The sequence below is a fragment of the Zea mays genome, chromosome 5 (genome assembly GCF_902167145.1).
Source record: "Zea mays cultivar B73 chromosome 5, Zm-B73-REFERENCE-NAM-5.0, whole genome shotgun sequence".
Taxonomy (NCBI): Eukaryota; Viridiplantae; Streptophyta; class Magnoliopsida; order Poales; family Poaceae; genus Zea; species Zea mays.
The window spans coordinates 53,236,463-53,248,268 of NC_050100.1; positions in this window are offsets into that span (position 1 = coordinate 53,236,463).

Consider the following 11,806-nt stretch of genomic DNA (forward strand, 5'->3'; position numbering starts at 1 on the left):
AACCTCATGATCTATTTATATCAAACATTTAGACAAAATTATGACTCCATGCCGAGTTTCACTATTTTCTGATCGTATTGGTATTTATTTATTATTTTCGGCTTGAAAAGGCATTTAAACCATATAGGTTAGTAAATAATAAAAAGGGCCATCTTCACATGGAGTGAGTTCATAATAGTTAGATGAACTAATGGTGCACTTTTCAAGCAAAAACAAAGACAAAAATTAAGAAATATAGCTCAAACACTGATGTTGTAGTTGAATGTTATGAAACTTAGTGAGAGATGTGTCCATATGTGAAGAACCTATATTCACACTTTTGTAAAACTTGATGATCTATTTATCTAAACCATGATGGACCAAATTATGACTCCAAGCCAAGTTTCACTATTTTCTGATAATATTGGTATTTATTTATTTTTTTATAAAATGCTTACGATAAAGGAATAATGAATACTATAAAAAATATTTGAAAATTTGCCCACTTTTCTGGATATAATGTTCAATTCTATTTTCAAATGAAATATAATTTCTTAGACCTTTTTGAACTTTATTTTACACACTTATAGTTCAAAATAGACGTTTTACTACTAATTGTGTAGTGCTTTAATTGAAAAATAGAAAATAATAAATTACGGTAATAAATTAAAATCGCATTTCGATAAACTTTTTAAATCTTTAACTAACACTTGGTAAAATTTGAGATCAAAATTTCTTATACACTTTTGAGAATGTGTCAAATTGGAGACGTACAAATATTGTTGTTTCCCACATCCTGACAAGAGAACTGACTTAGCGTAGTGATGAAGATCTTTTCAGATGTTGTGAGAGGTGGCCGTTTTGATGCCTGGTTGTCATACCCAGATTTAAGGGATAAAGTCGGGTGCGTCACATATGTGTGCCAAAGAAGAACAACATATATAATGACAAAGTGTATAAAGATAAATGTCCCAGATATCATAAATGTCATTATTACATAGCGGAAGTCTTACAAAAATAAATGATAAATATAGAGCGAACTAAACGTCCATCCATGGCGCCATAAAGTCGACTGGGTGATGCCACCTAGATCAACTTGTACTTCTCATTGTATGGCTCCCCTGGACCACCTGTTCTTCTCCTATGGGGGGTTATATATCGCAAGTGTGAGTTCACAAAAGATCATAGCTCAACAAGTTGTGGGGAATAATGTGCATTAACTCACCAAAGGTGGGAGTTCATGTGAAGTATAAGCCTGATCAACAATAGGGTTTAAAGCTGAGCATTGCTTTTAATAAGTTGGTCAAATTTTATTAGCAATTACTAGATGTAAGTAAATACCAAACTAGAGTAATAGTAGATCAAAGTAATAATAAATCCCAATGCGATGCAAATGACAAATTGAATTTAATTCCATAAATTAATCATGTGAGGGTCCGAGCCGCTCATGACCGTGAGCACGGTTGATATACCAGTTTTACACTCTGTAGAGGTTGCACATCTTTACCCACAAGTCATGTTACCCATCTGCCAAGGGATCGCGACTCCCATACACCTCTACCAAGGAAGCGGGGCAGGGTAACACTACGAGGCCTTTACAAAGTTCCACTAGCTTCAGAAAACCCGCTACAGTTTCTAGGAAGCTCCAATGCAGGGACCCCTCGCCTAACCGCCATCGCAGCAAAATCAACCCAAGGGTCTTCCTACACTGACCACTCCCCTACTGCCTGTTACACCCAGTTTTGGAAGGTAAACCGAATGCGAACCGTGTACGTGCCAGGATCAGAACTCACGTACGCAACGATTACATAATTGGACATCATCACATAATGCTCGAAATAAATAGTGAAAAGGTACTTTATTACAACAAGATGTTCAAGACATCCACAGAGTCTATTATATAACCATTGTCTTTAACATAACTACCAAAGTGCGGAAATACGGAACATAGAAGCTAAGCCTACACAGGCAGCTGACTGGGGGTTTGCCACTAAGATAAACTAGAACTCGTCGTAGTCCTGGAACTCCTCAAAGTCATCCATGTTGCCAGCATCACCTCCTAAGCACTGAGTACAGTGGGGACAACCTAGTGTGGGGTGGTTTGTAAAGCAAGGGTGAGTACACATCAACGTACTCAGCAAATGTCCCGTTTGGCTAAAGTGGACTAGCTGTATATGGGGTTGAGGTTAAGCAGTTGCTTTTAGTTGGTCAAGTATTTATTATTTTCAGTAGAGCCAAGTTTTTAGTAACAAACCCAGTTATTACCCAGAAGTACCCCCCTCAAAAGAGGAAATACTAGAGATCAGATTTTATAACATCATTATTAATCATCATCATAAAAGTATCCAAAGTTCTTCTAATCAAAGAGGATCCCAAGGCTGCTCTTAACCGTGAGCTTGGCTGATATACCAGTTTTTAACACTCTGCAGAGGTTGTACACTTTACCCACAAGTCGTGATCCCTTTATGCCCCGGGTCGATCATACACTCAAACACTACCAAGGTGAGTCGGCAAGGTTTCACTATGTAGCCTTTACAAAGACTCCCCTAGTGCATAGCTGCTCGTTAGGTTTCGCCAGTCGTACAAACGCAGTACACCTCCCTAAGGTGGGTGACTAACAAAACCGAATCGAATGAACCTCTGCACCCCAACCTTGGCAGAGCGAGCACTACGCCCCGGCCCCCATTGATGGCCCTCCAGCAAAGCCAACTACACCCCCAGGTTCATCTAATTAATCAGCTAAGGGCATCCCATTCCACCTTCATGGTTGCACTGTTATCCCAGGTGGTCACTCCACGAACAGGTCCTTACGGAGAGGTACTCAGGAAAAAGGCCTAAGTCCCCTAGAGTATCACAAGTTCATCAACATAATCAGGATAACCATATCGTATCATAAATGTTCACATCATGTTCATTGATTAAAGTTAAGGCAATAGCAAAATGCTAACCATGATAACCCAAAAGGTAAACAAGGATAAGTAAATACAGACTAGTCAATCCTTAGGTTTCATAAAGTAATACGGGACAGTGAATCATAAAGTATGTAGGACATAGTAGGTCAGAGGACACTTGCCTTCACCAGGTTGTTGCTCAGGGAGGTCTCCAACAACACACTTAGGAACCTCGGACTGCTCGTTGTCTAAATAAAGTGAGCATGCATTCAATACATTCGGAAAGTACAAATGAACATCACACCAAACATGTACAAACATTGGAACACATCTTAAAAGGGACACAATACTACATAAGGGGGGATGAATTCAAAGTATAACATGAACTATAGCATAAATTAACTTCATTTGGTAATAGATTATTATTTTCCCTGAGTGCTACTTACAAGTACATAATCATAGTACAATTTATTTTATTTGTGACCTAAAAATTAGAACAGAGGTGAACTCATGTAATACACATTATTAATCTCACAAGCTTAAACATGTTTAAATCCATAAGGTTTTCCCTTTTATTTATTTTATTAAATAAATAAATCTACATCTACATTAGTTCAAACTTAATCATAAAAATTAGAATGTGTAGATAGTAAATGAAATCATTTTATTTAGACAGAGAATAATTCTATGAATATTTTGCAATTTGAATCACTAAATTTGGAGTTCATATGCAAAAGTTATGAAATAAACAAGTTTGGGAATTCAAAATATGAAATTAGGTCTAAATATGTGAATATTTAAAAATCCAGGGTTAAATCTGCAAGATTACAGGGGCCTGCGCACGAAAACCAGGGACTGTGGGTCGATTTACAGTAAACCGAGGGTCTCTTTAATAAAACTACCGCGCGAAGGGGTATCAGATGAATCTAACCGTCAGATCTAAAACCAACAGCTGAGAATAGATCTGCGGCCGAGGGCGCGCGCGGGCGGGCGAGCACTGACAGGCGGGCCAGGGACATCAACGATAGAGGGGGAGGGCGCATTGACCAAGCGGGCCCAGCGCCAGGGGACTTGGGCGCTGACAGGCGGGCCAGGGCGTCAGGCGCGCGTGCGTGAAGCGTTATCTGTGATCTGAGCCGTGCGATGAAGATCAGATGGAGGGGATCAGACCGAGGAGGGGTGAACGGCTGCGGGCGGCGCTACTCTTCTCCGCGGCGGTGAGGTCGCCAGAGTTGAGGCTGGCGCGAGCTAGGGTGGCTCCGGGGTCGCCGGAGTTGGGCAGAGAGGGAGAGAACACCACGGCAAACTCCATGGCGGGGAAGAGGCCACGAATCCGAGGGCAGAGAGGGGAGAACGACAGAGAGAAGGTCTCAGGCAGGCCGGAGTAACTCTGGTGAGGCATTCCGTCCACGGGGAGGGGGCTTAAGGCGCGCTAAGGCCTTGGGTAGTTTCTGCAGAGGTAGAGGCACCTTAGGGACTAACGCTAGGAACTAGACCGGGCTAAATCGGTCGGCCACCGCACGAGCACGGCGGTCCGCCGCGGCCGAGCACCGGCGAAGTCGAAATTGGCCGAGCACAGAGCGCAATAGGGAAAATTGGGCACGGGGACAGGTGTCTCACCTTGGGGCAGAGCTCGGGGAGGCTTGGCGCGGTCTCCGGCGGCATGGACGTCGGGAACGCGGGCGCGGGTCTCCGGCGGCGGCTGGCGGCGTGGGCAGAGCGCGAGAGAGGGTGAAGCTGTGCGAAATGAGGCAAGGGGCGAGCGCGGGGCACTGGCGGGGCTCTAAGAAGGGAGGTGGGTGCGTGGGCGGTCGTCGTGGCCGAGAAATCCGGCGACGTGCGCGAGTGCACACGTGCCGGTCCACGACGGGCGCGGGGAGGGCGGATCTGACAGGGAGGGTCCACGACGCAGAGAGAGAGGAAAGGGGGCGTGCGGGGCAACGGCTCAGCGACTAGCGAACCGGACCCACGAGGCAGAGAGAGAATGAGCGCGCGGGTGAAGAAAACTGGCGCCGACAGATCGGCCCCACTGGAGAGCGAGCGAGAGGGGGGAGAGCGCGCAGGACAGAGGGCTGCCGCTAACAGGCAGGGTCTGCCTGTCAGGCGACGCGGACGCACGGCCTGGCTGGGCCGAGTTGGGCCGGCTGGGTTGCATTTCCTTTTTCTTTTTCTTTGGTTTTTCTAATTCCTTTTCTATTTCTTTTCTATAGGGTTTTCAAATCCAAATTCGAACTAGGTTCTAAATTCAAATAAATTCAAACATGTGCAACACTTCAAAGAATATTTTAAGCTCAGCATGATGCAACATGTCATGACCCATAATGTTTTGGCAAAAAATAAATAATTAACCTCCACTATTTTAAGCTAATTCTACTTAAAAGGAAGAGAGAGAGGGAGAAATACAATATAGAGATAGATAGAAACTAGTGAGAGAAGAGTAACACATGATTTTGGGTGATAATTAGAAAGAAAATTTATACCCCCAAAATCAGGGTGTTACACTGCCCTTGCCCCTTTCGGGTAAGGTAGTCCTCCACTAGCTTTCCTAATTAGTCAGCCAAGGGTGTCCCATACCACCCTTGTGGTAGCACTATTTTCCCGGGTGGTCGCTCCATGTTCCAATTAACATAATGATCTTATCATGAACAGTAAATAACAACTAATAATAAAAATATGATCATGAATAAAGTGTATCTCCATACCCAAAACCACATAAAGCAATAGCAGGTACTACCCAAAAATTCAATGGTAAACAAGGTACAAAGATAGCCAAACTAGGGTAACCTATTGGGTCCCATCAAAATTAACCTATGCAGATCATTATGATTAAGAAGAACATTATTGGGTAAAAAGAAGTGATCAAGGGCATACCTTGCCTTCAACGAGCTCTTGCTCAGCAGTCTCCACCTGCAGAACCCCTGGTTCCTCTATGGCTTGCTCGTCTACTCGCAACAATACAAACAAACATGGTATGGCAGAAATTAACATCACACCAAACAATAGAACAGAATGCATGATAATGTTCTACACATCGTAACGAGATTGTAGGAACGAGAATCACTAAATTTAGAGCTACAGTTAATGAGTTACGATTTTCCGAAGGTTTAAATGGTTGATATAGAATAAACCAAATGAATAATTTTAATCTATGTTTCATGATAAAACAGAGTTACCAGGTTATAGACAATATTAATGCAACTGGAATGGATAAAAAAGGAATGAAAATGGATTTATTATGAATTAAACAAGTTTCTAGAATTATTTTCATACTAAAAAATCATTTTCTACATTAATTTATTCCATTTTATTTACTACTGGCTACGGGTTCAAAAACCAGAGAGTATAGGGGCTACGACGATAAAAACTAGGGCATATTTTATATTTTTTTCAATAGTGCAAGGATGGCGGGTTGATTTAAATAAAGAACAGGGACTCTTTTACAAAATTGACTGGCCGAAGGGGTATCGTTGCGTAGGGGCCGCTAGATCGACTCTGGATGGCCCGGATTAGGTCAGCCACATCCCCAGACCGATATGCCACAGGATCCTTCGGATCTCAAATCAACGGTGTAGGTTTTAGGTGGCCGAGTTCTGCTCTCATCCACCCGATACTAGATCGACGGCTCAGATCTTATTATGTGAAGGGGTATTTGCCTATCTAATCCTGGCCACCGAACCTAGAATCCATAGTTTGGATAGAAAATTTACCGACACCAATACGTCGAGGAACACGGCCACAGCGCAACAATCCGACTACGCACTCCTTGTCGTGAATGATTTTCCGGCCACCAGGGTGCCTCTCTGGTGTAGCAAGACCACAACGCGAGTCCCTGCGCAGCCAGGTTCCTTGCAGGGCTCGGGCGATGGTGTAGGCCGGTGATGACTACAGTGGCTCCCTGTGGACGTTCTTCTCTCCACTGTTTATACACGTCCAGGAAAATCTAGTGACCCCCGCGAATGATGGAAGCAGTTGCAAGTTTGTTATAGATGTGCATGGCTTGCTTCTAGAAGACTATAGCAAGGTCAGCTGGCAAGGGACCCACTCATCAGTGCCAACATACGCGTGTGCTTGCGTGGAGTCAACCCGAAGCTACGGCTGGTATACGGTGGAGCCTCCCCTGGGCCCATCTGTAAGTGATCGTGGGGTTCCTACTGGTGACATCAGGGATGACCTCGTGATGACATCATGCTCAGTGGGATGAATATAATTATCATAGAATCAATAAATAAAAATGAAACAAAAGAAACCCCCACAACTTGCACGGTCATGTAGCCCATCAAGTGTGGTTGGCTGGGGGATTTTCGGCCCGGCATGGTTTTTCATTTTGTTTTTTTCTAATTTTTGAACAAATTCCAAATGTAAATAGAGTTTGATTCTCAGTTTCCAACCTAATGCAACACATAAAATAAAATCTAGCATGATGCATAATTTTTAAGTTACCTTATTTCATTACTTATTAGTTAATTTAATCACTTGAACATGATGGTTTTGTTTATGCTAAATAAGAACATCCACAAAATAAAATTTTATAACCCTTTCTTTTATTCAGCAAGAATTTGGGTATTACACTCGTTGCCATGGTGAAGGCATATTTTTGGATTTTTAACATAGGAACAGTTTCAATGTCTGGTTTCCCACGTCCATTTTTTGCATTTTAAATCCCAAAACCCATGAGTGAATCTAGAATTTAGAACTCATCACATCACACCAGAATTCACATAATTTTGTCCCACACTAGATTTCACCATAAAAATTCACCATCACAAATCTTCAGCATAGATTCGCCACCTACCACAGATTTAGTGCTTATAACTACCACGGATTTAGTGCTTATAATTATATTTCATCACAAAGAAAAGCAAGACAATAAAAATCATAGAAGCATAAAAGGCTCCAAGCATCTTCTTCCATTCGCTCATGTTTGCATTCATCTTCTTTAATTTGCTCATGTTGTCATTCATCTTCAATTCGATAGCAAATTTGTCCCAGTTTGTAGTCACATCTGCCCTATTTGCTGCTACTCGTTCGTCCCATATATTAGACACCATTATCTCCCCCGAGTCGCCCCCACCAACCCTGACCCTTGAATCATCTTAACATAATCGTTCATCCATATAAAAAATTGCATCTTTTGAGAACCTAAACAACCCAAATATGATTTCACACTTCAACAATAAGCACAAAAATGAAAATCAACCATAACAGACAAAACATCAACATACCTAATCTTGGTGTGGCTTGCTTTCACACTTCACGAACTCTCGTCCAAAGTTTTTATGGTCTCAGTCTCACGGGCGACTCAGATCTTTCGCACTTGGGGCAGCGGATAATCGGCAGACCTAGGTGTCACACCCGGTTCCAGGGGTAGAACCGAGCGCATACCATATGTGTGCCAGGATCCATTTCCACACATATGTTGACGTCACAAGTGTAATATATCAAAAGACAATGCAATAAAGGCGTAAAGTGAGAATATAATACTTTATTACATCGTCTGCATCATTGTATCTTGAACAAGTATTACATCAAAGTAAAGCGGAAATAAATAACAGGGGCAATCTCCCACAGGAACATGACCGGCATATCGTTAGACTTAGAATTCCTCATCGTCAAAATCTCCATCAAAGTCTCCAGCATCACCCTCTGATCAAAATATTAGCAAGGGTGAGCTCACTTATGGTCGGGGCTCAGCAAGTGGGGGAAAAATTAATGCAGGTATAACAAGGTGAGGTTAAGGTTGAGCAGTAAGCATTTTAGTTGGTCAATATTTTATTAACAACACCTGTCTTACTAATAAGTGTGAATCCCAAGTATCCCATTTAAACAAAGGAATATGAGTATAACAAAAACACTTAAGTGAAACCACTTAAGCAAATTATTGGCAGATCATCGGATCTCAATTTAATTCCATCTTCAAGTTCAATTATCATGTGAGGAGTCCAGGTCGCTCATAACCGGGAGCACGGCTGATATATCAGTTTTACACTCTGCAGAGGTGGTACAACTTTACCAACAAGCCATGTATCCCATCTAGCCTGGGTTGATCGGACCCTTAAACACTGCCGAGGTGAATGGCTAGGGATCCATTATGAGGCTTTCACAAAATACACTTAATACGAAGCAACCCGCTATGGTTTCTAAAGACGATGGTGGTGGCCCCCTAGGTGAGGTACCTTAGCCAAGAATACGTCCCCATGTTAACGTGGGCTGCCAGCACCTATCGCTCCCCCTCTTGCTCATATTTCAGGTAAGGTTGCCAGGCACTAAGCATATAAAGCTAATTACCAAAGCCAGAGCCATGATAGCACTCGTGGTTGCACTGTTATCCTGGGTGGTCACTCCATGTTCCAATTAATTTGAAATAATACTGTTTTAACCATCGGGTTAATATCATAATTGCCAATTAAATTTTTGGAACATTAAAACCAATTAATGAGTGACATAAAAAATTATTAAGTTGAGCGTTAGCATAAATTTTGCAAATCTTAATTATTTCCCAGGGTAAACAAGGAATACAGTTGGTAAATCTAGGGAATCCTTAATTAGGTAAACCCATCAAATTATGCAGTATATCAAAAAGTAAACATTATTATATGCAATGAGTGGGTACAAAAAGAATATGCAGAGGGAGAATCCACTTGCCTTTCTCAAATGCGTCCTGCGGATCGTGCTCGAACGAATTTGGTTCGTCTACCACACCGTCAGCTTCTAATAGAGTCGCACATCGCACATACAAAAATAAAACATACACAAATAAATAAACATGCACCATTACATAAACATACACCATTACATACACATTAACATATCGCACTTAACACACCTTAAATACGTCCTAAACGCGTAAGTACTTATTAATTCGATTATAGTTATTATTGTGAATCCTAATGATGAATTTATGAGTGGGTGCAATAAATATAGTTTTAACTAGTATTAATATATTTTGACATCATCAATGAAATTAAATGATAATTATTGTCTTTAATATTAATAAATAAATTAATAGCTTTTATCCTTTTTATTTCTAACTCAAATTATTTAGTATAGCAAAAATGAATTTAACAATCTAAAAATCCCTATAAATACTAATTGAACTTTTTATAACACAAGTGAGGTTATTTTGACATAAACTAGTATTTTTCTTACTCTAAAAATTTAAGTGCTCAATTTACGAACATGTTTATTTGACTAGCAAAAATCTATTTTCTATCCTACTAATGATATTTTTTCCTTTCTTTATAAAAGAAAATGTTAATAAAATAATTAGCTAAATCATCTAAAAATCCTATATTATTCATATGACATGAGTTCTATACCATTTTCTAAATTCATTAAAATGTACCTATAACTATAATTCTCCAAATAGTTTCTAAAGTTTATTGCGACCAAATTTACCTACAAAAATTTCTATCTATTGTTTTTATCACCAACGTGTGACTACTAAATTTTGTCATCTTTTTCTAATCCAAAAATTATCGCATCGATTAACATGAATTATCACGGTGCACTAATAATCACATATCTCTAACAAATTCCATAACACACATATACATAAATTGCGGATCACACGTGTTCATATTACAACAACTAAATATACAATTCATGAATCGAATCAAAAAGTATTTTATAAAGTACACAAAATAATTTGGGTCGTCATCAACCTTGGGTTCGTGCGTGCGACGGAGAGAGTTCGACGGGGTTCGGCCGGGTGGAGAAGAGCAGGGCTCGACTACGGACGGCAGATGGCGAGTGCGTGGCTCCGGCAATGGACTGCGGGCTCCGGTGAACTCCGGCGACGAACGGCAACAAACGACGGCGTCGAGCAGTACACTGGCGAGCGAGGAGAGCTAGAGAGAGAGATGGGGGCGAGTTCGGGTAGGGGGAAATGAGAGAGAGCTCTGCTGCCTTTTATAGGGAGCAGGAGGGAGAGGAAGAGTCGGCCAGGCTCTTCAATGGGCGCAGTTGGACTTCATGGCCACCAATGGCGCCGACAGTTACAGGGAAGTGATGGGGGAAAGGAAACGGAAGGAATGAACGCTCCTTAATACACGAAGAAGAACAGACGCGGCTTCATGGCGCGGGGTCGGGCGTACAGGGAGCTCGGCTGCCTGGCTTGCATCGCGCGGCGCGGCTTCGGTCGGGGTCTTCGCGTGGTACGCGGCGGGGATGCGCAGGGGCTCGGCCTGCACGGCCGCGGGCGGGGTTGGCACGGGGCTGGGCGGCTCGGCCGCGGTGGGGCCGACCGGCTGCCTGGCGCGGCTGCAGGCGCTGCGTCGGGCACCCCTGGCACGCGCGTTCGGACAGAGAGAAAAGCAGAGGAGAGAGAATAGGGGGAGAGGGAGAGAGAGTTAGGGAGGCGGCGACGGCTTCTGCTGGGAAGAAGCAGGTGCGCCCTAGGGTATTAGATGGCTGAGCCCTTAGTTGGGACGGTTAGAGTGTTTAGTTTTTTTCTTCTTCTTTTTTTTCTAATTTCGAAATGTATTTTTAAAGAGCTAAAAAATTCCTAAAAATTCATCAAAACTATTTATAAATAAAATACTTGTCTTTAGACTAATAACTAGTATATTATTTAATTATTATATTAATTACTAGGTTTTTCTTTAAAAAGAATTGAAAAAACATCCGATAATCAATCAAGCGCATACAAAGAAAATTGATTCAAAATGCAAATAAGTAATTAAACACTTAAAAAATTATTACCCTAATTAATATAATAACTAAATTCATTATTTTTAATTGATGGCTTTTATGGTGTTACACTAGGCCATCCTTGTCCATCGGAGGAGCCTCTCGCCCACGACATGTGTGTGAATTCGTGCTACTTGTTAAGAACTACGTCACCACGGATCAACAGATCCGCTCCCTTCCCTCCCGTCAGCAGTAGAGGCGCGAGAAGCTGTAGAGAACCCGTCTCCCTTCCCAGAAGCATGACAGAG